Source organism: Macaca nemestrina, chromosome 1 (genome assembly GCF_043159975.1).
Source record: "Macaca nemestrina isolate mMacNem1 chromosome 1, mMacNem.hap1, whole genome shotgun sequence".
Lineage (NCBI taxonomy): Eukaryota > Metazoa > Chordata > Mammalia > Primates > Cercopithecidae > Macaca > Macaca nemestrina.
Genome location: NC_092125.1, coordinates 63,616,023 through 63,642,110, shown reverse-complemented (window position 1 = coordinate 63,642,110; position 26,088 = coordinate 63,616,023). Strand labels below are relative to the sequence as shown.

The 26,088-nt window shown below is 52.3% G+C and overlaps 1 protein-coding gene and 1 long non-coding RNA gene across 4 annotated transcripts in view; one reads left to right on the top strand and one right to left on the bottom strand.

Moving 5' to 3' along the window:
- Positions 1-764: 764 nt before the first annotated feature.
- Positions 765-13,006, bottom strand: LOC139358411 (uncharacterized). 3 transcript variants are annotated; one of them, XR_011613169.1, is made up of 4 exons: positions 12,693-13,005; positions 9,969-10,094; positions 4,106-4,195; positions 765-2,479 (listed from the first exon to the last, which is right to left on the bottom strand). It is a non-coding gene; the product is annotated as an uncharacterized lncRNA (long non-coding RNA). The 3 variants fall into 3 exon arrangements; XR_011613166.1 differs by lacking the exon at positions 765-2,479 and having other exon boundaries at positions 3,342-4,195; positions 12,693-13,006; XR_011613167.1 differs by lacking the exon at positions 765-2,479 and having other exon boundaries at positions 3,342-4,195; positions 9,969-10,079; positions 12,693-12,998.
- A 724-nt stretch (positions 13,007-13,730) lies between these two features.
- The window catches only part of LOC105484817 (LEM domain containing 1), a 74,602-nt gene continuing 62,244 nt past the window's right edge, over positions 13,731-26,088 (top strand). Inside the window, exon 1 of the mRNA XM_011746826.3 lies at positions 13,731-13,856. The gene's annotated coding sequence lies outside the window, so the exon portion shown is untranslated. The remainder of the gene's footprint in view (positions 13,857-26,088) is intronic.

The window sequence follows — 26,088 nt, the reverse complement described above, 5'->3', positions numbered from 1 at the left end:
CAAGAGAGCAAGGAGGGTGGAGGAGGACAAGACGGGGATGTGGGCTGGGGAAGGGAAAGGACCAGGACAGGAGGGGGCTGAATGAGCCAGCAGGAGGTGCCTTGGACCTTGGCAGTCACTGGGGGCCCTGCTGGTCCCATGCCCCCGTACTCTCTGCCCACCCAACTAGCCTGCCCAGAAGGAGGGAAAGCTGCTAGCCAGACACCTCTCCGCTTTGATCACCAAGAGAACTTACTGCCACCCAGAAAATGGGCTGCTGAGGTTTAACAGGACTCATGTCAGAGGATGAGGAACAACTTGTGGAGCTTTTGGCTGCACTAAGCTACCACACAGAGCTAGTGGCTCTGGACCAATGCCATGGAGATCCCTGTCCTTGATCCTCCAGCCATGTCCCTGATGTGCCCCTTGCCTGAGGTGAGCATGCTCAGGGTTTAATAACGGCTGGTGCAGCTAACGTTTATTATGTCCGACCCTGAGCTAAGCACTTTACATGCATTACCTCATTTAATCTCTATGCCAACACTACTAATAAGCCCCTTTTGCAGATAGGAAAACCGACGTGATGTATGATGTAACTTGCACAATGTCACCTGGTTCTTTCTCTGTTTTTGGTGACAGATTCTCTCATGGCCCATGCTGGAGTGCAGTGGTGCAATCTTGGCTCACTGTAACCTCCGTCTCCTGGGTTCAAGCAATTCTCCTGCCTCAGCCTTCCAAGTAGCTGGGACTACAGGTGCCCACCATTGCACCTGGCTAATTTTTGTATTTTTAGTAGAGACAGGATTTCACCATGTTGGCCAGGCTGGTCTCGAACTCCTGACCTCAGGTGATCCACCTGCCTCGACCTCCCAGAGTGTTGGGATTACAGGCATGAGCCACCATGTCTAGCCTGGTTCTTTCAACTGGTGAGTGTTTTACCTCTTCCTCAGATGTCCATCTCTATCCCTGTTGCTCTCCTCTTTATCCTCTCTGGCCTGTCCCTGTCCCTCTTATAGCAAGGGGCCTGGAATTCAACCTAGCGCGAATGCTCTAAGGGTTCTGCCCTGGTGTGGGACACTTCCCTTCTGTTGATGCAGCCCTGTGGTGGGCTTTTCTGGAAGCCTCACAACACTAGTGTTCAACCTGAGCTTGCTGTCAGGTGAAGCCCCTAAACTGAGCTTTTTGATCCTAACTCCCTATTCTATTTTTATATAATGGGGATTCTGTGCCCAGGTACAGGAATTTACATTCATCCCTATTAAGTATTTTCACCTACATGCTTCTTGGCTCTGTCTGTTACCTGTTACATCCCCTATGGACACACACACACACACACACACACACACACACACACACACACAGACACTCCTCTTTCCCAGAAGACAGATGTATATTTTGGACAATCTACTCCAAGGGGACTATCCGTTTTCCACTCTTATCCTTCAAAGGAAGGAAACATGAGTTGTGTACATGTTTCCCCCAGGGTTTTCCTGGTCACACTGCATACTCAGGCAAGAAGGCTTCATGACCAAGCGTGCAGGCCTTGGGTCAGACCGTGTGAGTGGAATCCCAACCTGAGCATGTAGCCTTGTGGCCTTGAGATATTAATGTAGCCTCTGTACTTCAGTGTTCTTCTCTGTAAAATGGAGATAACTATATCTATCTCACTTGTTATTCTGATAATTAAATGTGATAGTTGGCCGGGTGCAGTGGCTCACACCTATAATCCCAGCACTTTGGGAGGCTGAGCAGGTGGGTGGCTTAAGGCCAGGAGTTCGAGACCAGCCTGGCCAACATGGAGAAACCCCATCTCTACTAAAAGTAAAATAAAATAAAATAAAATAAAATAAAATAAATAGCCGGGTGTGGTGGCATGTGCCTGTAATCCCAGCTACTCAGCAGGCTGAAGCATGAGCATCACTTGAACCTGGGAGGCAGAGGTTGCAGTGAGCTGAGATCACATCACTGCACTCCAGTCTGGGAGACAGAGTAAGATCCTGTCTCACACACACACACCAAAAAATGTGATAGTAATTAGGCAGTAAATGTGTCCACCTCCTTGTTGCCTCTTCTGGCTTCTCTGGGTCCCCCAATCTTGCTTTCCCATCCTGACACCCTCCCACATCTGTTTGACCTTAGTTACAAAGAGGAACACAGAATTTCTGCAATGAAAGGGCTTCAGATGCAGTCCAATCCAGCCCCTTTGTTGTACAGATGAGAAAACTACAGTCCCTCCTGCCATTCCTCTGTTGCTTCATTTTTGTTCCAAAGTCGTTGTATTTCTAGCACTCCAGCTACCACCTTTTCTCTCTCCAGCTCACATAGCAATCAGATCAGGCTGCTTTTCCCCAGTGCAATCAGTGAGCTCCCAGCCTCTAGCTTGCTGGATTTATGGCTCTCTGCCGGCTCACGGGGTCCTTGGGGGTCTGTGCAGCTCAGGAGTTATGGGCCAGCCGAGACAGGGCTTTCAGTGCACTTGGCCCAACTTGTCAGTCACCTCCTGGGGCCGGTTGCATAGAAAAAAGAAAATCAAATACCAAGGCCAATATGCTGACCACATTTTTATGCTCTTCATTCAAATCCAAAATGTTCCCCATGGGGCATGCTGGGAGATGTGCAGAAGAGAAAGGCAGAGATCATTCTCCAACCGGCCAGGAAAGGAGGACTACAGGGAGGATGCCGCATGTCTGAGCAGTTTGTGTCCCTTCTCAGAAGACATTGTGCCCATGTGCCAGGGCAGTGGAATGACAGAGGGTGGCGGGGGAGAGGCTCTGATTTCTCTGAATTCCCCATTAATTCCTTCAAACAAAGGTTAATAGTTATGTAACTAGCTTTTAGACAATTCCTCAACTTCCTCTTCCTAACCAAAGCACCAACTTTAGCCCCTCTAATACAGAAATTCTGGTGCCAGCCTTCTGCCAGAGACAAGGAGGGGCAGCCTACCTAGGCTGTTTAAGGCAGTTTTGTAATGGAGAGGGTGGATGTTGTATAGCTAGCTTTCTTTCCAAGTAAGGAAAAAATGCAACAATCATTTCTTGAGATAAAGGACATTCTAGGCTGGGCACAGTGCCTCACACATGTAATCCCAGCACTTTGGGAGGCCAAGGCAGGCAGATCACTTGAGGCCAGGGGTTCAAGATCAGCCTGGGCAATATGGCAAAACCCCATCTCTATTAAAAATGCAAATAATTAGCTGGGCATGGTGGCACATGCCTGTAGACTGAGCTATTCAGGAGGCTGAGGTGGGTGAATCACCTGAGCCCAAGGCTGCAGTGAGCCGAGATCGTGTCACTGCACTCCAGCCTGAGCGACAGAGTGAGACCCTATCTCAAAAAAAAAAAAAAAAAAAAAAGAGAGCGAGAGAGAGAGAGATAAAGGACATTCTAACAACACTAAGGGCAGTGGGGAAAGGGGGGGAGAGAGAGAGAGAGAGAGAGAATGGACAAAATGTCAGACTAAGGAACAATCTTTAAATTGAATTAATTCACATTATTAAAATGCCAACAGATTGTCTTTGCATTTGCTTTTTACAGCAGCAGCGCGATCCCCTGGGGCTGGAGTCTGAGATATGAAATTAACTCAGGGCCTATCACTTAGCAACATGTGACTTTGGGAAAGTTAACTGACAGACTTGAACGTCAGTAGACTTGCCTTCAGTTTCCTCATCTGTAAAACAAGAAGGATAGCACTGATCTCATCAGGTGGCTGGGGAGAGGGGGGCAGAGAAAGGAATGGACCATTCACTGAGCAATTATGAAAAGACAGGCATGTTGATATAGGATGTTTTGTTTAATCCTCAAGACAACCCAATGAGGTAGGTGTTATCATGACCATTTTACAGATGAGGAAACTGAGACTCAGAGGTTAAGTAATTTGCCCAAGGTCACTCACAAACCCACAGTTAGCACCTGTGTTTGCTTGAGTGCAAAGCCCACACTCTCTCCGGAAGGTCAGGCAGAAAGGAGGAAAGGGAAGGAAACAGGTTGGGGCAACAGTTCCTGGTCCAGACCTCAATTTTCTCTGCGAAGTAGAAAGCAAGATCATCTACTGAGATGGGGAGGCAGGGAAGTGTCAGGAGTGGTGTAGGTTTGGAGAAGCTTCTGTGGCCCCAAGACAGAGAACTTACCCATCCTCAGAGATAATGTTGCTAACAAGTTGTTCGGCACCTGGTTTTCTCTGGGACATGCTCCTCAGGGGAAGGGTTGCTGTCTCGTTCCTACAGAAGAAACATATTTTAATGTTTGCTTATTACAAAAGCAGTACCTAGTACAGTGCCTGGCATGTAGTAGTAAGTTTATGTATTTAATAAATAATATGGAGTCCCAGACCGGGCACGGTGGCTCTTGCCTCTAATCCCAGCACTTTGGGAGGCTGAGGCAGGCAGATCACAAGGTCAAGAGATCGAGACCATCCTGGCCAACGTGGTGAAACCCTGTCTCTATTAAAAATACAAAAATTGGCTGGGCACAGTGGCTCACGCCTGTAATCCCAGCACTTTGGGAGGCCGAGGTGGGCGGATCACAAGGTCAGGAGATCAAGACCATCCTGGCTAACTCGGTGAAACCCCATGTCTACTAAAAATACAAAAAAATTAGTTGGGCGTGGTGGTGCTCACCTGTAGTCCCAGCTACTCGGGAAGCTGAGGCAGGAGAATGGTGTGAACCCAGGAGGCGGAGCTTGCAGTGAGCGGAGATCACGTCACCACACTCCAGCCTGGGCGACAGAGCGAGACTCCGTCTCAAAAAAAAAAAAAAAAAAAAAAAATTAGCTGGGCATGGTGGCGCATGCCTACAGTCCCAGCTACTCAGGAGGCAGAAGCAGGAGAATCACTTGAACCCAGGAGGTGGAAGTCGCAGTAAGCTGAGATCGCACCACTGCACTCCAGCCTGGCAACAGAGTGAGACTCCATCTCAAAATAATAATAATAATAATAATAATAATAATAATATGGAGGCCCTGCTGTGTACTGACTCTGCTGTAGGTATTGGGGCCCCTTACATTCTAATAGGAGAGTTGGAGAGTAACACAGAAGCCAATAAATAAAACATTCTCAGTTAGAAATAAAACTATGAATAAAGAAAGATAGAGTAAGGGGATAGAGAGTGCCTGTTGCAATAGGGCGCTTCTCTCAGGGGGTAACATTTGAGATACACCTGGAATGATGAGACAAAGTTATCCATGCCAAGATAACGGAAGGGTGTTCCAGGCAGAAGGAACAACAAGTGTGAAGCCCTGAGTGAGAACAATCTTGGAAAGTTCAGGGGAGCCAGAAGGAAGGCTTGTGCAGCTGGAGAGGAGGTGAGTGTGGGGGAGAGTTGTAGTAAACGAGAGAAGAAGGGTCAGACTGTGTAAAACCTCATAAGCCAAGTTAAGAAGCTTGGATTTTATTCTAATTCCGGTAAGAAGTCTTTGGAAGGTTTTAAGCAGTAGGAGGGATGTGATCTGATTTGTGCTTTAAAACACTCACTCTGGCTTTTAGATGGAAAGTAGACTGTAGTGGGAAGAATGAGTGGAAGCAGGAGGCCAGGGAGGAAGCTGGCACAGTCGTCCAGGAGAGGGGCGAGAACACTAGACTCAAGGGGCAGCCAGGGAGACAGAGAGAAGTGGTTGGATTTGAGCAATGGGTCTGGCTGATAGATTAGCTGTGGGAGGGTGAGAAAAAGAGAGGAATCAAGGATGTTCTCTATGTTTTTGGACAGAGCTGAAGGTCCTATTATTGGAGGAGGAAAGATTGGGAGCAAAAGGTATAGAAATAAAGAATTCCATCATGGACATGTTCAATTCGAAGTTCCTAGTAGACATCTGTTATGGGTTAACTTGTGTCTCTCCAAAAAAAGTCCTAATTCCCAATACCTGTCAATGTGATCTTATTTGGAAACAGAGTCTTTGCACATGTAATAAGATAAGGTCATGAGGGTGGCCCTAATCCAATATAACTATCATTTTTATAAAAAGAGATCGGCCTGATGTGGTGGCTTATGCCTGTAATCCCAGCACTTTGGCAGGCCGAGGGGGGCGGATCACCTGAGGTCAGGAGTTTGAGACCAGCCTGGCCAACATGGTGAAACCCTGTCTCTACTAAATATACCAAAAAATTAGCCGGGGGTAGTGGTAGGTACCTGTAATCCCACCTACTCAGGAGGCTGAGACAGGAGAATCACTTGAACCCAGGAGGCAAAGGTTGCAGTAAGCCAAGATGGCGCCATTGCACTCTAGCCTGAGCAACAAAAGCAAAACTCTGTCTAAAAAAGAAAAAAAAAGGAAGAAGAAATCAATTAACCGGGCACAGTGGCTCACGCCTGTAATTCCAGCTACTTGGGAGGCTGAGGCAGAAGAATTGCTTAAACCTGGGAGGTGGAGGTTGCAGTGAACGGAGATCGCTCCATTGCATTCCAGCCAACAGGAGGGTAACAGGAGTGAAACTTTGTCTCAAAAAAAAAAAAAAGAGAGAGAGAGAGAGAGATCAATTTCAGCAAAAACACACAGAGAAGAACAGCATATGAAGACACAGACACATAGAGATGATCTCACAGTGATGAAGACAGCAGAGACTGGAGTGATGCTGCTACAAGCCTAGGAACACCTGGGGCTAGAAGAGGCAAGGAAGGATCCTCCCCTAGAGGGTTCAGCCTGGCCCTGCCAACATCTTCATTTTGAACTTCTAGCCTCCAGAACTGTAAGACAACACATTTCTGACATTTTAAGCCACATAGTTTGCAGTACTTTGTTAAAGCAGCTCTAGGAAGCTAATACAACAGCTGAGTGAAGAGGTCAAATGAGCATTTGGATATACAAGCCTGCAGCTTAGGAGAGAGCTTGGTTTCTAAAGCCATAGGAATAAAATTGCCTACAGAGTGAGTTTGAGAGAACTGAAAGGAGAAAAGAGCCCAGGGAGAGACAAGAATGGCCAGTGAGGCAGGGGTACCAAGAAGTGTCTCAGGGGAAGAGTTGGAAGGAGAGAGCAGTCAATTATCACGATCGGTGAAATGGAACTGGCTTCAGCCTTTGGATTTTGCAAGATGAAGACTGTCGGTGATTTTGACAAGAGAAGTGTCAGCAGGGTGGTGAAGACAGAGAAGTCAAACTGGAGTGAGTTGAGGAGTCAATAAAGGTAAGAAAGTGTAGAGTAATTACAGAGAACTATCTTGAGTTTTGCTGTAAAATGACAAAGAAAAGGGCTATTACCTAGAAAAAGGTGTGGGAGCCAAAAAAGGTTTTTTTATTTTATTTTAATTTTTATGAGACGGAGTCTCACTCTGTTGCCCAGGCTGGAGTGCAGTGGCATGATCTCGGCTCACTGCAACCTCCGCTTCCTAGGTTCAAGCAATTCTCCTGCCTCAGCCTCCTAAGTAGCTGGGATTACAGGTGTGTGCCAACACGCCCAGCTAATTTTTTTGTATTTTTAGTAGAGGTAGGGTTTCACCATGTTGGCATGTTGGCCAGGCTGGTCTCCAATTCCTGCCCTCATGATCCGTCCACACCTTGGCCTCCCAAAGTGCTCTGATTACAGGCTTGAGCCACCGCGCCCGGCTGTTTTTTTTAAGATAGGCAACATTAAGGAATGTTTTTCTGTATGTGAGGATGATCTAGGGTTGAAGGGGAAACATGATTCAGGAAAGACAAGGTATAATTTCAAGGAGCAAAGACACAGAAGAAGTGAGAGTGAATGGGATCCAGTGCAATAATGCAGGAGTTGGCCCTAAGTAGGAATGGAGACTTTTCAGCTCCATTACAGCTGCAGGGAAGGCAGAGAATATGAGCAGATATTGTGTAGACAGGTTGGTGGATTGTGATGGGAACATGAAGTAATTCTCATCTGTTTGCATCCATTTGTATTTATTATATCAGTGAAGTATGGGTTGAGGGATGGTATTACCATGCTTGATACGGTCATCCAGGAAAGTGGATGGTCAGTTAAAGCTACACACAGTCCAAACTCTTAGGTGGCAATGAGGACTCTCCTGAAGAAAAGGATGAACGAAATGAATCGTTGTATCCATGAAGTGTCTGGGGCTGTGCTAGGCACATGACATATTCACTGATGAAAACTGTGGCTTTCTATCTGGATCCTAGAGCTGATGCTCTGGTGACTGTAACAGGGACAGGCTCTAGTCCACTGTGCTACACACAACAGACTCAGGACGCTGTGAGTGACGGTAATTTATAAGTACTTCTGATTGCTTAGCAAGGAAAGCATTTGCATTTTGTCCCTTCTGATGAAAGTTATCCCTGTTTTCTTTTTTTTTTTTTTTTTTTTTTTTTTTTTTTTTAGACGGAGTCTTGCTCTGTCGCCCAAGCTGGAGTGCAGTGGCGCGATCCTGGCTCACTGCAAGCTCCGCCTCCTGGGTTCACGCCATTCTCCTGCCCCAGCCTCCCGAGTAGCTGGGACTACAGGCGCCCGCCACTGCGCCCGGCTCATTTTTTGTATTTTTAGTAGAGACGGGGTTTCACCGTGGTCTCGATCTCCTGACCTTGTGATCCGCCCGCCTCGGCCTCCCAAAGTGCTGGGATTACAGGCGTGAGCCACCGCGCCCGGCTATCCCTGTTTTCAAGACTGACCAGGGACTGGGTTACAGTGTGTTTTGTGTTAATTAGGAGAAGGGCGACAGGAGGCAAAGGCAGGGGTCAGTAAGGTTACCTGTCCAAAGTTGGAGCTGCAGGATATCCCTGCCCCAGACTAAAACACCACACCCTCTGCCTCAGAAGGGAAACAGAGAGCTTCCCTTCTCTGGAAGCTCAGAGCAGAAAAAGGAACAGCCATATTTTTTCTTTAGATGAAAATATGACCACTCCAGTCCTGAGCCTTTGCCTTCCCTTTCTCTTCCTTCTTAGTTGCTTCTACGCCAGAATAAATTATTTCTATTTCTTTTTTTTTTTTTTTTTTTGAGATGGAGTCTCACTTGGTCACCCAGGCTAGAGTGCAGTGTCGAGATCTTGGTTCACTGCAACCTCCGTCTCCCGGGTTCAAGTGATTCCCCTGCCTCAGCCTCCCGAGTAGCTGGAATTACAGATGCACATCACCATAGCTAGCTAAGTTTTGTATTTTTAGTAGAGCTGGGGTTTCACCAGGCTGGTTTCGAACTCCTGACCTCAGGTGATCTGCCCGCCTCAGCCTCCCAAAGTGCTGGGATTACAGCCGTGAGCCACCATGCCCGGCTATTTCTGTTTCTTTTAACTCTTTATTTTGGTGGGGAGGGAGGCAGGTAGAGACGGGGTTTCGCCATATTGGCCAGGCTGGTCTTGAACTCCTGACTTCAAATGATCTGCCCACCTTGGCCTCCCAAAGTGCTGGGATTACAGGCATGAGCCACTGCGCCAGTCCAACTCCTATTTTTCTAGCTTTTCTGATTCCACCTGCCCTCCCCCATTTCACTGAAGCTGGGGCCTGTCTTTGCCTGTTCCTCCCCAGGATCTCCCACAGAATGCTTCCTTCCTGTCCCAACCCTTCCACCAATACCACTAGATGTGAGAGTCCAAAGGTCTTTTTTTAAGACGCCTCTAAAGTTCCCACTGATGTTATACCCCAGTGTCTGAGGTGACTGGACCTGGTCTCCGTGTGGCTGAGAGAGTGTCTCTTTGTGCTGGCTGATGAATGGCTGCCCTGCACTGTCCCAGGACCTCAATCCCTGGAGGGTAACAGGAGAAAGCCCACTCCCCTCCTTAGGCTCTGCACCTGCTGCTCTCAGCTTTCTTTGGGGCCACAGGGTGGCTGGGCAGGGAGCTAACTCACTAAGCCAGAAAAGAGCAGCACCAGGTCAGCAGATCAGGAGTCTCTCTCTGCCTTATCCTCTCTGGACAGAATGGGGCCTGCTGAGGGGTTGCCCAGACCCACAGCCTTTCCTCCCCATGACTCCTGCTTTGTCCCCACACATCTCCTATTACCTGCAGGGATTTGGATTTCTCAATAGAAAGTGAGCCTGCTGGGATGCTATTTACCTCTGTGAGCGAGGGTTTGAACTGTAGAATTTCTGGGCTGGAAAACATCTCACCTGGTTAGCCATCTTCACCCTTGCCTGAAGACACGGCACTGTGCAAACCTTCAGGCCAGCATCACTTTCTGAAGGAGACTCTGTGATTTTCCTCGATAATACATCTCGGTGCTTCAAATTACAAAACTTCATTCAGTTCAACAAAAGTGTATGGAGTGCCTATTTTAGTATTGTTGTTACGTTGTTTTACATATTATCTTATTAAAGTATTTCATTATTTATTTTGAACAGATAGTACATGCACATGGTACAACATCACAACTGCTAGAGGGAGAACCATGAAAGTAGATGCCCCATCCACTCAGGTCCCCTTCCAGAAGTACCTATCATTAGCAGTGTATTGTGTATTTTTCCAAAGACATTCCACACATATACAATTTCACTTAATCTTCACAACAGCCTTCTCAGATGGATATCTTAAATCCCATTTGGCAGATGAGGGAACCATGGCTCAGAATGTGTTGGTAACAGTGGCAATTCCCATCAAAGTGCATGTTAAGTCCAAAGCCCAAACAGTTTCTGCTATAACATCTTCCCAAATCTACTATTTAATCATTTCCTTCCCTTCTACCATAGCCACTCACATCAGCAGGGTTGGCCCCAGAGCCTGGGTGTGCAGGGCCCTGTCCTAGGTGCTGAAGGCTCTGGTAGAGGCAGGGGATTACTTAGCCCCTACCATCACTGGCTCATGGATAAGCTGGGAGGCTAGCAAATAACTGAAGTCTAGTAGAGAAAAGGCAGGGAGCCAAACAATTCTGCTGGCCAATGAATTTGTTCATGGTACTAAGCAAGCCACTGCCTCTTTCTGACTCTGTTTCCCTATCTGTCCGATGGAGATAAACTTAACCCTCAGGGCTCTTGTGAGAATCTAGGGATAGTAAATGTACAGGAAAGCATACAATCCCAGAACATGTAAAGGAGTCTAGCCAGTGCTATTGATAGCTTCCCCCAGTTGAAGGCCAATGGTCACTAAATGAGGAGGTAAACAGAGTGGTGCAGGCCACTGGGGAGTGACAGGTTGAAACAGGGATGTCGTCATCTATGTTCTTTATTTTGGGGTTGTCTTCAGCAGGAACAAAGTTGGCCCAGTTGCAACCATCAGACACTAGAAGTTAAAGGGGGCTGCAGTGTGGGGTTGGGCTCAGAAAGAGCAACACACAGCTGGGCCTCTTTCAAAACATTAGTCTTCGGAACCTGGAGAAGTCTGCCTGGATTACACCTGCAAATACTACTCTGGGCAGCTCTCTAGTTCCCGCAGGTCCTTCCCAGGCCCACCTGTGTTCCTTCTCTGCAAGTGGGACGATTCGCTGCCTTCTCATGAGCCAGTTACTAGCAGCTCAAGGGCCTCTCTACAGGTTCCTTCGGACCAGAACTCTTTCCTTGCCCCTCACCATCCCATCTTCACCCAGCTTTCATCCTTTAGATCTCATTCCTCAGAGAAGTCTTTCTGGGCTCCCCAGCGAAGAGTAAGAGTCCGCATTATTCACACTGCCCAAATGTCTGCTGATTAGCTCATATTGCACTAGTCAGTGTCCATCTTGTCCACCAGACTGTGCACTCCAGAGGACTGGGCACCACACGCACTGGTTCCCCTGTGTATGTGCACTCCAGAGGACTGGGCACCACACGCACTGGTTCCCCTGTGTATATACCCAATGCCTAGCACAGAGCCTGGCATGGAAGAAATGCTACATTATTATTGAATGAACGGCTGAAGTTACTCAATCCTGCCTCTTGGGTTCAAACCTGGCCTGTACCTTAGTTTAGCACCTCTCACACTGGGATAGCACCTCTGACTCCAGTATTTGTTGCTTTTTTAAAACATGATTGTCTCATCTGGATCTTCTTCTTTTGCATTCCTGGCACCCAGCCCGTATCATGGCAGGGGTGGTGGTCGTGGGGGGTGGAGGGGGATCCTGCATATATTTCTTGCTAAATGAATGAATTCTTGGCAGGAAGCTGCTTTGAACCAGAAGGCATTTCCTTCCAGACAGTTAATGAGCTGTCTGCCAAGGTGGGCCAAAGGAAGGTCCAGGAAATTAGTAACAAGATTGGACTGGAGTTGAGGGGGCTGAAGAGAGGAGAAAAGCAAAGATCCTTAGTGCCATCTCTTCTTTGTCATTGTGTGTGGGGCAGGACATGTACCGTGGTCACTGAAGGGATCCTCTCGAGGGCTCTAAAAGCCCTCTCTGACTGAAGCGGGTTGGGCTCAGGTGACTGACCCCTGCTGCCCTCCCTCCCACTTCCGCCTCCTTGGGAAGGGGGCGTGGCGGGAGAAGAGGAAGGATACTGGGATCTTCGGTCTCTGGGCCTCTTTTTCCCTAGTATCTTCGTCCCCAAGACCCAAGCCAGAATTGGGAGGGAAAGGGCCTGAGGCCGAGCCGGGTGGCGGGGGAGGGGCGGCGCGGCCAGCTGGCTGGTGTCCCCTGGTGTCTGGAGCCGAGGCCCCGGGCTCTCGGCCTCCACGAAGCGAGGCAAGCTGGAGCTGTGCGGTGAATGCAAAGAGCCGGGAGAGCTCCCAGCCCGGCGCCGCCGACGGCGTCCTCAGCCACAGCCCAATGAGAAGAGAGCAGATAATTTATTCTCTAATCCCGGTTCGGGTACCCGGCGCTGGCGAGTGGCGGAGGTAGGAGGGGTGGGTCTCCTCTTCCTCCGTCCCCCTCCCCCGCCCCTGCGGGCTCCCGGCCGCACACACACACATTTCCTGACAATTAGCGAACACACCTTGGCCGCGCGGCCTCCGGCGGCGGCGCCGCAGCTTTTGTCTCCCGCCCGCCAGGCTGCGAGGTGCGGGCGCCTAGGCGCGAAGTTGCAGCTCCGACGCGCTGCTCCGGAATGCCGGCCGCCCGCGGCCGTCGGGGGGGCGCGGAGGGCGGGTTGGGCCGGGCACGCCGGCCCTGGGGCTGGGGGGCTGCAAAAGAGAGAAGAAAGACAAAAGTAAGGCAGCGCTGGCCCCTCTTCCTTTGTTATAACCCTGAGTGTGTGCGGGCGTGAGCGCGCGCGGGAGTGTCTGTGTGCGCGAGGGTGTGCATATGTGTGTGTGCATGTGCGCGCATGTGTGTGCGCGCGTGTGTGCAAATGCCTGCATATGTGTGCGGGTCGGGACCGACCGGGGGCGGCGGGACCCGAAGGCGCGAGGCTGCTTCACCCGATTGGGAGTTGAATCGCGTCCCGGTCTTTCTAGCTGTGCCCGGAACTCGGGCGTGCGGGCAGGTAGCCGTCCCGCTCTCGCCAGTTCCTCCGAGTACTGAGCTCGGAGTTTGTTCACAGGCTGAGCCCGTGCTGGGGGTGTCGCAGACTGGGCCCCGCCTGCAGGGGTGGGGGAGGAAGAAGCTCCGGCTGAGGGTCTGCCCCAACCGCAGAGGGCGCACGAGGGGGGTCTCCCGGCACCGGCGCAGCGCCCATGCCGCCACGGGGGCCCCCTGAAGCCCGGGTGGAAGCTTGTGATAGGCGTTGCGAGCCCGGGAAGGCGCGAGGCTGTGGAGATGGCTCATGGGGCCACGGAGGGAGTGGGGGGCGGCGAGACGGAGTCCGTCTAAATGCCAATTCCCTGAAGTTCAGCGCATCGGTTGTCATTTCCTATCTTAATGCATATTTATGCCGCGCCGAAATAGGCTTCATAATTAACTCCCGGAGTCATCCGCAGAGGTTAAAGGGACCCCGAAGATTAGTGCATTGATTGGGTACCTCGGCGGGGTGTGTGTGCGCGCGCGTGTGTGCGTGCGCCCTGTGTGAACCCATTGAGAAGAATAATTATTTTTCTCCACTGGAAGCTACAGCAGAGAATCGGACAAGGAGGGAAGAGAGAGATTGGTGAGGGGGAGAGAGAAAGAGAGAGAGAGAGACAAAGGAAGTGAGTGCGAGAGGAGCCGGCTTAGCATCTAAACTGTGAGTACTGAGCGAAAACAAATAGGCAGAAAGTGCTGCGAGTAGGCGACCCCTTGGCCGGGTTGGGGACCCGAGAGCGGCTGAGGGGGACTTGCCTCCCTGCCCCGGGCTTGGCTGGGAGAAGAGGGGACCTTGAGGCATGGGCGGGATGCGGGTTCAGGCACTCACCTGAAAGCTGACCGGCGGCAGGCTGCGTCAACCGCCGCCCTAGGTCGACCAAAGAGGAAGCCCCCTCCCCGCCCCCATTGCCTTTGTTCCTTTTAAAGGATTTTGCCGCTGGTGGGATTGGGGGGAGTGTGAGAGGGAGCCTTGGCTCCGGAGGTAGCCGATCCTCCTGTCCCCGCTGAGTGAAACCCACTTGCAGTGCCTCCACTGTTTCCTTTATACCCCATGGTATGGAGTGGTATGAGGAAGGGGCTGTAAAGGGGATAGGGATCAGGGCTTTGTGACACCTGTGCATATGTTTGTCTGGTACCCTTGGAACAGAGGGCCCCAGGAGACCCCAGTTTGGGGCCTGGGAGAAGCCATGTCTGTGGGCAAAACCACCAACTCCAGTGTATGTGGAGGCAAACACGGTCCCAGGCTTAGAGGGGACACCAGCTACTCCCCATAGACATCAGAGCCCTTCCTAGCCTTTGTGTCTGTGGGGTCTAGGTCTGGCGGGACCTGTTGGCCATAAGCCTGCCTCCCACCACCTCCCCATCCCTGGGGCCCTTGCATACCTCAGAAGGGCTGGAGCTGGGAGCCTACCTGGAGGAGGAGCTCTGGCCGGGTGGGGGCCCAGGAAGGCAGCTAAATGAGGATAGCTGCCCCCTTTTCTGAGAAAGGGTCCATAACAGGGTGCCCCCGGGGAACAAGAGCTGGCCAGCCCTGCCAGTACTGAGCTGGTCAGGAGAGGGCGTCTGGGGGCCCAAGGGAGAGCCCTCCCTTCCGACCAGCATTCCACAGCCTCTGTTTGGAAGTACTTGTATACTGCCTTCCTTTCCTTAACCCTCATTAACAAATTCTTCTTTTGGTCTGATTTAATCTTTCTTGATGATTTTTTTTTTTTTTTTTTACATACCTTCATCTGCCAGTGAACAACTTTTCTCAACTTGAGCCTTAAAAAGGGCTAACTTTGGAGGAAAGTCAGCTCTTTTGAGGCTGGGATGGGAACCCCTGTTCAAAGAGCTCTGAATTGAGGGGAAATGGATTGTCCTGTAAGAAACCCCCTTCAGAGGTAATTTTGGTGGCTTATGCCCTCCAGGAGGCCTGGGGCTGCAAACAACTTCTCTCAGTCACTCAATTCCAGCTTTCCATTGCCCCACTGGGGCTGCCACAGAGGCAGGAAAGGAGGATCTGTCACACACACACAAACACACACTCACACCAAGTAACACTTCCTCCAAGTGGCATTGGGCACTCTGTGAGACTCAGGGCCCCTCCCATTGCCCATATACCACACCCACCCCACCCCCACCCCACGCACACCCCCACACACAAAGAGAACATCCAGGAGTCTCAGAGCTGGGGACTACTGTCCTAAAGGCATGAAGAGGAAGGAGAGACCCTCAACTAGGGAGGATCCAGTTCAGTGTAACCCTGGAAGAGGTGACAAGAAGACTGGGTGGCGGGGGAAACCACAGTCCTGCTGACATGACTGCTCTGAATTGCAGTCATATGCAGGTGGGCCTGTCTTCCCACTGGACTGCCTGCCAGGCCTCAGTGAGTACTATCTCCCGGTGCCTAGCACACTGCCCATCCCACTGTGTGTGCTCAGTGCATGTTTGATACATGAGTGGCTGTCCCTGAAGCCATTCTCCCCACCCTTCTTCCGTCTGCCTCCTCCTCCAAGAGGTACTCCACAGGGGCTTGGGAGAGCCCAGCTCCATAGTTCTTTAGGCTGGGGCACCATCACCCCATGGGGGTTGAGGAGGGGCATGGAAGAAAACGGGTAGGGGCAGGAATAGTGCTTGGGCAGAGACTGAGACATTTCGATATTCATAAATTGCTTAGGTTGAAATGCATGTGAGTTTGCCAGTGACCCATTCTTATATTTTTCTTTTAACAGCTTTACTGGCTGAGAGGCAAAACCGTGGCCTGGGTCCTGGACTTGGGGAGGCTAGATTCTTATAACACAAGAACCTCCCTGTGTCCTCCCTCCCACAGCCCAACCTTGGAGCTTAGTGGAGATCAGATGCAGAGGCTGGGGGTACCCAGGCTGCAGAGACTCCCCCAGCTTCTGCCTGTGTTTGCTCTCCTGCCCCTGGGTCTCTTGCTATCTTCATTGCCTGGGACTACTGCCAGGTCTCCCGTCTCTCCCTTCCCTAAGAGCCCAGGGCTGCCAGGCTAGGACCTCCCTCTGTTTGCCTGCGAAGGCTCAGAACTGAGGCTCCTGGAACAACTAGAGAAAGCCCTTGGGGGAAAAAATTGTGCTTTCCTGCTCAGTAGAGCAGTGCCCACCCCACTTTACCTCAGGGAGTTGGGGGCTCCCAAGCTGTTAAATGAGAGGGAACCTGAGCTGTCTGTCCATGGTTTGGAGTAGAGATGGAACCTGGGAGCAGAGGGGACCGGAGTCATGGGGAAAGGCTACCTAGTGGCCTAAAAATAAGGAGGTCATCTTGTTCTCCGTAGCAAGCACACTGCTGGTCTAGTGCAGGTCTGGAGGACAATGTATGTGGCAGCCTGCTGGGTCCATCTTCATTAAACTAGCCTTCTCTTGTGTTGGTTCTGGGCCAGGGACTGAACGCACAGATCTGTCTGAACCACAACTCCAAATCTGCAGGCTTGTTTGGGGCAGATAGCAGAATCACATCCCCTGAGTCTCTCTGAAGTTTCAGCAGTGCCTTCCCACCCCCATGTGAGTGGAATTAGATTTCCAGGCTTTCTCCCCACTCACACCCCACAACCTGTTCCAGCCCAGGGACTCTCTTCCCTGAGGGGACAGGCATGAAGGAGCTCCAGGCACACACCAGGCTTGAAATACAGGAGAGCTTAGATCTCTTGCTCTTGTTTCCAAGCTTCATCAGCCATTCATTCATTCATTCATTGAATGTGTATCTATACCATTCAGCCAACATCTATCGAATAATCTGAAATGCTTCTGATTTAGTCTTTTTGGGTTGGAGTATATGTGGGGTGGTAAAGGCAAGTGGCTTAATACCCTGGTTCCCTTCCACCATGGGCAAAGGCAGGTCTGCTGAGCTCTAAGTCCCTGCAAAGGGTACGTAAGTCTATGAAAGGCTCTGAGAGGACGAGTCAGCTCCAATGTAGACTCATGAAATTTTGGAGTTGTTGGGACCTTAGGTTTTATCTGTCTAACATACTTCCAGGTGCAAGGATCCCTTCTACATTAGCTTACCATTTATTAAGCAGCTACTGTGTGCCAGGCAGTGGGTCCGAGAAGTGGCTGTGTTCCCTGTGTTTGATGATCTCCAGTGACAGGAAGCCCACTGGCTCCTGTTGGAACAGTCCTACTTCTTTCCTTTCTTGGACTGATCCCAGTTTGCTCCCCTGGCCCTTCCCTCTGTGTCTTTCTCTGCTGTGGAGGGGTAATGGTTCACTCTTCTTGCAAAGGAGTTCTCCTCCTGGCTTAGCCTCAACCAGAGCCATCTCCAACCAGTGCCCTGATGTGGGCTGAGGTCCAGGGTGACTGTGTGCCCTTGAAGGAAATGGTGGGACTGGGGGCTCCCTAAAAGGAGTTGCTGCACCCTGCTCCCTAGTGAAACAGGCTTTAGTTTTCATGCTGGACCTGGCTTCTGCAGCTTGTGCTAAGATTAAGGGACTCCTAGAGAGGAGGGGAGGGCACACCCACCAGCCAATCAGGCCAGGGACACCTGAGGTCTTCTTCCCAGCCCTCCCTCCACCTCTTCCCCCAGGCCCCCTCATCGCTCCCTGCTGCCTCCGGTTCTGCCTGCATTCCACCTCTGCCTCTACTTTCTCTTTGTCAGCATTCTTCTTTTCTGGCTCTCTGCTTTCTCTTTCTCTCAGGCTTCTCCTCCCCTCTCCTCTAAGAGCAAAAAATATCCATCCAGGCAAGTTGTAGCCTCCATCAACCTCAGTTTTCTCATCTACCAAATGGCAATAATAATAAATATTTGTGTTACTGAAAGATGATCATTAAGGGGGACCTAGATGCATGACACAGTTTTCACTAAAAAAAAAAAAGTTTCTTTTCCCCTTCTCTCCTTTTTTCTCCTGTTGAGTTTCTTCTACATTTCCATCTACTATCACCTCTGTCCTCTTCTTCACAATTTATCTCAGTGTCTATCTCTGTGTCTCTCAGTTCCATCTCCCCCTCGCTCCTGTTTTGTCTCCCACCTCTTTTTATTCCCTCCTGGTTACCCCCCTGCCCACTCCCCCCAACTCCTGCCACAGGCAGCAGGGCCCAGGCTGTGCTGACAGCAAGGGCAGGCCGGCAGGGCGGGTGGCTGTCTCTACTTCTCATTAGAGGCCCAAGAATGTGTGGAGTCATGAGGGACAATGGGAGCCTGCGGCAGGAAGAATGGGGCCTCTGTTGGGGCAGAAGTTTCCCAAATCCAGCTGAATGGGAGTACCTGAGGGCCAGGGAGGGGTGGAAACTCCTGAAGTGGAGAGGAGGCCACAGGTGGTAGGTGTGGGGGATGGGCAGGGCTCTAGAGTTGGCCACCATGGGAATTCTTAGCATCTGTTGGCATTTCTGGGGAGAACTCAGACCTCAAAGGTGACTGCCTCTCTCCCTGGAGTGGCCAAGGAAGAAAGGGATCCTGGGGGATAGAGCCAGGGGAAGCAAAAGAGAAAATGTTCCAGTGGCCCTGTAAGGTGGCCCTTATATACAGGGGAATGTCCCTTGGGCCCCTTGGGCTGCTGGGCCCCAGTTCTCACCACCAGCAAGCTGCAGAAAGGTTGTGGTGGGCACAGAGGAGACAGGAATCGTGGGCATGGCCCCAGCTTGAGGAGGGGAAGTCCTTGGGGTTCTTGCCCAGCAGCGGCCTTTCACTGCCCAGGTTCTTGGATTGGAGGAAGGAGGGTTTCCTCGGGAAAGGAGGTGAGGCTTGACCTGCTTCTTCTTCCTCCATATTCCAAGTGAGGTTCAGTCCGGCCTGAGACATGATGGCTGTCCCCACCTCCATCCCCAGCCCAGTCCCTCTGGCCCAGACACCTTAGAGAGAGATGCCCCGCTTCCAGAGCTTACTTGGAGCTTGTCAGGTGGTCTGGGATTGGTAGGCAGGCCAGGGGCTGAGCCCTTCATGTGCCCAGGGATAGGCAGCTGGGATTGGCAGGCTATCGCTAGGAATCCGAGCGAAGGACTGGGTGAGGGTGGGTGGAGGGGGCCAGGCTCAGGCAGGTCTGAGAAAGGAAATGGAAGGACAGACAAGTGCTGACCTTGTCCCCCCAGGGCAGGGGAGTGGTAGGAGCAGAATAGGGGTATGGGTGAGAAGAGGAACCAGGGCTGCGGAGAAGGGGAGGGGGCCAGGCAGGAGAGGGGGCCTGCAGGGAGCCATCTCAGGTCTCCTGCCAAAAATTAAACTATAAAAAGGCCGGAGGGGAGCGGCAGGGGAAGGAAGGAGAGAAAGGAGATGGGGAGGGAGGGAGGGACCAAACAGCCCCTCCGCACCAATGGCCCGGCAGGGGGACGTGAGTAATACATGGCTGGTTCAGAGGGAGTGAGATCAAAAGCCAGAGATACAAGAGGTTTGTGCTTCACCGACCAGACAGCCAGAGGCTCAATGAGACCTTTGTTACTCAGGCCCAAGTCAGGGTTGAAGGAATACCTGACCGCCCCGCCTGCCCAGCCCGCCCCCACCCCCACCGTCCTCAGGGCTGGGGGAGGGGCGGGTCACAAGTGAGTCAAGTTGAGTTGGGTACAGCTCAGCCCAGGCCGGTGGTGGGCGGGCAGGGGGAGGGAGGAGGCCTGCCCTCGCTGGGGCGTGGAGCTTCTCGGGGGTGAGTGGAGGAGTGAGTGGCTGCCTGGAAGGCAGGAAGTGGCTCTGCGGGGAATTGTGAGGCGGACTGCGAGGGAAAGGGGGCCTTGTTGAGTCCGCCAGGTGAGCAGCCCCTGGGACCCCCAGCCCCTGGCCCAGCATCCCCTGGGAGGGAGCTGAGGGCATTCTGCCTAGAGTCCATGGCTTTATGCAGGGCCTGGGTCTGGGGTTCTGGGGGCCCATGAGAAAGGATGGAAAGGAGAACCAGAGGGGGTTGGGGCTGGGGTGGATGACCCAAAGTTCAGGTGGGAGGCTGCAGGATGCCTAGTTGTTTGGCCCTTAAGGTTGGGCATGGCTGGAGTGTGTGGAGGGGCGTGCTGTGCCGTGCTGTGCTGTGCTGTTGTTGGGGAATGCAGGATTCCTGTCCAGTGAAAGCAGGTTGCTTCAACCAGGGTCGTGCAGAGAGCCAGCAAGTGTGGCCCTGGGGCTGAGGGTACAGTTGGGGTGGGAGTGGCAGCTACTGCCTGGCAGAGGTAGGGCCTGATCTGGGCCTGAGGCCTCTTACCATCTTCTTGGGGACCCCTGGGAGAGGTCTGAGGCCCCTGGGGCTTTCCTGAGCCTGGGCTAGCAGGAGCCCTAGAGGCCCACTTCTCTGAAGCTGATGCCTACAGCTGACCCGTCACAGGGGAGGGGCTGGGAAAATGGTACTTGTGATTAGAACACATCTTTTCCAGGACCCTGAGACCTTGGTTCCCCTCAACTCAGCTCTTCAGTCCATTCCTGGAGATGTCTGTGCTAACCCCCATGTCCTGCCAATGAGAGCGGCAGGGCACTGCGCAGCTCTCCCACAGCCTTGTCAGGGATGGCTCCAGAGTGAGCTGCCCTCAGCCTGGGGAGGTTTCAGCTGCAGCCCTCTTTCTGCCTCCAACCGGGTCTGGAGATGGAGATCTCACTGTCCTCTGAACTATGCAAGAATGGGTGTTGTCGGTAACCACCCAGACTGGTCTGGGTAGGGTGGCCCAGCCGCCACCCCTGGGGGCACTCAAGAAACCTATTTACCCCTCTAAACAAAGGGCAGGTCCTCATCACTGTCCTCCTTTACCCAGACCCTCCTTTGCCCACTGTGCTTCCAGTGGTTGGACTAGAAAGAGTTAAGCTTTGCAAGGAGGGAGGCTAACTTGGGGCCCCCCTGTCCTGGGTACTGGCAGCAGCAAAGCCTTGAAAAGATCCGGCCTTATTCTCTAGGGGAGGGGTAGTTAAGGACCCTGGGCAGGGGGCTGGAAGCTAATTAAGGGAATTTGAGGAGGTCCTTTATGGCCAGGAAGCCACCCCTCCTCATACCCTGGAGTGAGGACCATTGTGTGAGTCCTTTGTAGGGCAAGAACTGGAAACTCATTACTGGGATGGCTTTAGTGCAGGTGGTAGAGGATGGTGAGAGAATTTAACCTGGGGGGCCTCGTCCGGGAGGGAGGCAGTGTGGGTGGGTCTGGTGTGGGGGGTGCTGAGAAGGGGAGTGAGGGCTTCTCAGGTGCCTCAGCCTCTCACCTCCCTGTGAGATTCCTGCCGCTGGACCCCTCCACTCTGCTGTGGCCTATGGCTTTTCATTCCTATGTGATTGCTGTCCCAAACTCATGTAGGGCTAAAAGCCATGGGCTACAGTGAGGGGCGAGCTCCTTCTCCTGCAGCAACTGCACCTCCCACGGGACCAGGTTCGGAGCCAGCCACCAAGGGGCACCAGAAGGAGGCTCTGCTTGGGGGTGGGGCATCACGGGATCTGGTAACCTGGGATCAGGTGTGACCTTGGCCCAGTCACTTCCCTTCTGGCCCTGTTTCCTCACTCTGGAATGAAGAGACTGGGCCAGTGATTCCAGAGGGAGATTCCCTCTGAGGAAGGAAGGAGACCTTCAGGGTGTGCTGAGCTTTCTGAGTCGGTTCCTTCCCCCTTGCCAAGTTACTGAGGCCTGGCTCATGGCCAGAGATTTGGGGGCTGGAATCAAGGGCCTCAGGCCATGAAGACTTGGGCCTGTGCTAGTGCCTCACTACTTCACGCCTTTCTCCGAGGTCAGCTTGGAATCCGCAGCCTTTTTTCTGTGTAAGGAGACCTCTGGGCCCTTTCTGAGGCTGAAATGGGAACACTCCATGCTGGCCACGAGGGAAGAGGAGGTTTCTGCAGAGTGAAACTAGGAAGGCAGGCGCTCCCCCCTGGGCGGCAGGCTGGATTCCAGGGCCCCTTGTTCCTGGTGTGCTACTGTCTCCAGGAGCTGCCCCCTCCTGCAGTGTGTGAAGGGCACCAGCCCTCCCTGCCCCAGTCCTGCTTGTCACTCTGCTTGCCTGGCTCCTCCCTATGCCTGTCTCCACTCCCACATTCCTTCCCCTGCCCCCTTTTAAATCGGCCTGACTTTATCCCTACCATCCTGGAAGATTCCAACAGGTGGCTGTGGTAGAAGAGATAGCATCCTTGTGTCCCGCCTTCTACCCCCTGTTCCAGTCCCCAGTCTGCCTAAGACAGACCACTGAAGAACTATAGAAAGCGCTAGATTTGGTATTGACAATCAGAAGGCAAGTTTCTTATAATATCTCAGAGCCCTTAATTTTACCAACCAACATTTACTGGGTACCTACTATGTACCCCATGATTCTAACCACCTTATCTGCACTAACCCATTTCATCCTCCAGACAGTCCTGTCTACTATTAGCCTATTTTACTTATAGGAAGTCTGAGGCACAGGGAGCTAAGAAATTGGCCCAAGTTCATATGGATAGGAAGGAGCAGAACTGGGACTTGAACCCACATGGTCTGGTGCCAAAACCCATGCTCTTAGCACATCATGCTGTATATTGGGAGAGCCAACACCAGTGCATGGGAAAGTACTCTGAAAACCAGGGAGTGCTGTACCCACACGGGAGGTTGTTCTCATGAGGTCTCTATTGGAGGTCTCTATTGGATGCACGTCCACAAATTGGCCCCATGGCCCAACTCCAATCACCCTTTGTCCATCACTGGTTTTCCTTTTCCCACAGGAGGTTGCGGGGCGGTGGGGGGGGGGGGGGGGCGGGGATCAGAACAATAGGAGAAGCAAAGAGAAATCCCAAGCCAGCTGGGTTTTTGCTGGGGCTGATCCAGGCTACTTCCCCTCCTGCCCCAGCTTAGATGGTGAAAGGAACAAGGCATGAGAATTGGCCAGGGTTTCTTACTTGCCCTCTGGGTTCTCTCACCCAGAGTTCAGAGATGGCTGGCACCTTCCTCCACCTCCCTCATTGTCCAGCTGCCCTGGGCCCACAGTGAGCCTATCCTATTCCCTACCCTGCTCTGAGGCTGTCCAGGCACCTGATTTGCTTTCCCTTAACTCCTGATCTCCTAACTGGAAAGCCAGGTTAGAGCCATGCTCGCTTCCTGCCCCCTGCAACTGGGTCCCTCCCAGGAATCCTGTTGTTCAGTTTGCTGGGGTAGTCCCCAGCACTGGGCTGGGCTTGGGAGGAAGGGTACAGATGAGCCGTTCCAGAGATTAAACCTCTGTGAAGCTCTAGCAAGGCAAGGCACTTTGTAGGGATGGCTGAGTAAATGTTTGTTGAATGAAGTGTGAACTGGGAGAAAAGAGGTAAGTTGCCACCAGCAGAGACATAGAGCAAGCTCACAGCTCAGCAACTCACCCAAGACAGTCCTTGCTTTGCTGGGGCTGGGCCTGGATTGCTTCTGGGGTTACAAAGGTGGATCTCCATTCTATTCTTTGTCTTCTGTGGCTACTGCCCATGGGACAGGCCCGGAGAAGATATGCAATTGTATATTTCACATAATTGTTCAACTGCATTGAATAAGCAAGTTGCCCTCATGCCCCTTCTCCGTGGAGGATTCACAGATCAGAGGGCTGCGTATGTCCTGTCCCCTACCTGCAGATGGCTGAAACTTTATTCCCAGCAATCTAAGTCTTTTTTACAGTCCTCAGATATACCCAGCATAAGGCCTCCCTTGCGAGAGTGGGCCCGTGTTTAATAACACTGAATTCAGATGACTCTCTCTTATTGTATTTGTTCCATTTTTAGTGGAAATAGAGTTTGACTGCTAAGCCTTACTCCTTCCTAAATATAAAGACTATTGGGGGGAAAAAAGTCTCTGTCCCCAGCTTTCAAAAGTTTGACACTAAAGTCAGACCTTTGGGGTTCGTTCTGGCGCTGACAGTCTGGTCCACCGGTTCCCAGCTGCTGCTGTCTGTCATGTTGCCCACTCTTAGGGTGGGCCAGCCTCTGCCCAGCCAGGCTGGAAAACCCTGGGTGCAGGCCACAAAGACATTTCAGGACTATTGCTGTTCTGACCTCTCCAGCTCCCGAGAATCTCAGAACCACTGAGAATGCCTGGCTGCCCTTGCAGTCTGGAAAAGTGGAGGGAGCTTTCTCCATAGGTGGGCAAGCAAGATACAAGGGGGGCTGGCCCGGCAAGCTAGGGTCTGTGGCCTCTGAAGGCCATTGGAGGCAGAGGCCTTGGCCTGTGATTCCAGAGAGCTTGGTGAACCAGAGGCTGGAGCTCAGGCTCAAGCAGGCCAAGAAGGAGTTAACCTCCAAGGAGAATGCGGGTTTCTCCCAGACTGGAGGCCTGTGCCCAGTTTTGCTGCTGCCAACTCCAGGAAGAAGTCCTGGGATCTGTAGTTTGTGCCACTACCCACCCCTGGCCTGCCTGTTTATCAACACGGTCTTGTAGACTACAGTTCCCAGAAACCTGCAGAGGCTAGGCTTTGGGGGAAGGGGTGGGATAGGAGGCTCCGTGGTGGCCAGAGGGAGAGGGAGAGGGAGGAGGTGGGGAGAGAAAACCAATTCACCCCCTTCCTTTTTAATTCTTTCTCCTGGTGTGTCTGCTCCACCACCCGAGCTAATCCCCCAAATCCGGTCTCCTAAGCCGCAGCTGCTTCCCTTCGCAGTGATGAATGGCTCAGGGAGGGAAGGTGAATTCATATTTTAATTACTGAGGCGCGGTGCTAAGGGAGCCGGGGAGGGGGCGGAGGGCTCAGCTTTGTTCTAGAGGCGCCGAGGGCACACCCTCCTTACTGGGTCACTTCTCTTTTGCCCTTTACCTGGGGTGGGGGGTGGTGGGGAGTGAGGGTGGCGGTTGCCTTGCTGAGAGTGCCTCTGCTCTCTGCCTTGGGAGATGAAGGGATGGGTCGTGGGGGGCGCAATATCCCTCTTCTTGTTTATCAGAGAATTCCTGGCATGTCCCAACACTTTTAAATAGCTTCCTAGCCTTCCACCCCCGCTGCCGCCCACTTTGATGAAGGACATTGCCAAAATTGGAGACACCTAGGAGTTTGTGGTCTGCAAGCCTGGGGCCCTGGATTTCTTTTTATCTTACTTTCTGGCCTGCTCTGAGTCTCCTCTTTCTCTTGGTTCTTCCACATGTTCATACTGTCTCTGACTCACTGCCCCATTTTTGCCAGAGGTGCAAGGGTTGGAGGACCCTGGGAGAGTATCTGGCACAGAGAGATGTGGGGGTCAGGCCAAGGGAAGGGATCAGCAGGGAGGCCGAGGAACCTCCTAGTGGTGGGGGAGGATGGATTGGCATCTCTTCTGCTTGGCTCCCACAAAGCTGGCTGGGCAGGGCATCGTCTATGCCCCCAGACCGTAAACCATCTTGGACCTGAGCTGGGAAAAAACCAGAGAGGAGGATGGGGAAGAAGCCAGGGCCAACAGCTTACAGTCAGATGCAGCCAACTGTGTGACAGCAGGAGGTTTGTCCAGTGTCCACCCCGCCTCTCTGTCCTATTCTGGGCTTCTGGGGGCTGTTTTTCCATTCCTTAGTCCCTCCTGGACTATGGGCCTGGAAAAGGAGCGGGAGGGTGGGAGGGGAGTTCCCATGATGAGCTCTGATGAGTGGGGAATGGACCCAGGCACTAGTCCAGACTCCTCCCCCTCAAATAGATGCAGCAAAGGGACCTGACTTCAGGGAGCCTCTAGCTGGTACTGGAGCCCTCTGCCAAGGGTGAAGGGGTAAAGACAGGGAAGAGAGTCGACAGGACCCCTGCCCGGGCAGAGCAGAGAGGAGCAGAGACCACAGCCTGGCAGAGGGACTCCCCAGGTACCTGCTGCTGGGGACTCTGAGGGAGGAGTGGGCTTCACAGCGGGCAGGGGTCCACTGAAGTGGGTTGGAATTCTCTGCCCCATGTTCCCCCACTTCAGGGGCCAGCCCAGCAATCTGCCTGCTACAGACAGAGCCCAGACAGCCTCCTGGGCTTGGAGTTGTGCACCTTACAGTGAGGACCCTTTTAGAGACCCTGTTAGAGAAAAGGAAGGATAACCAGAGCACTTTAGAGCAAAGACCTAAGCAGAATAACCAGGCCCCGTTTATTATACTTTCTGCTCTTAG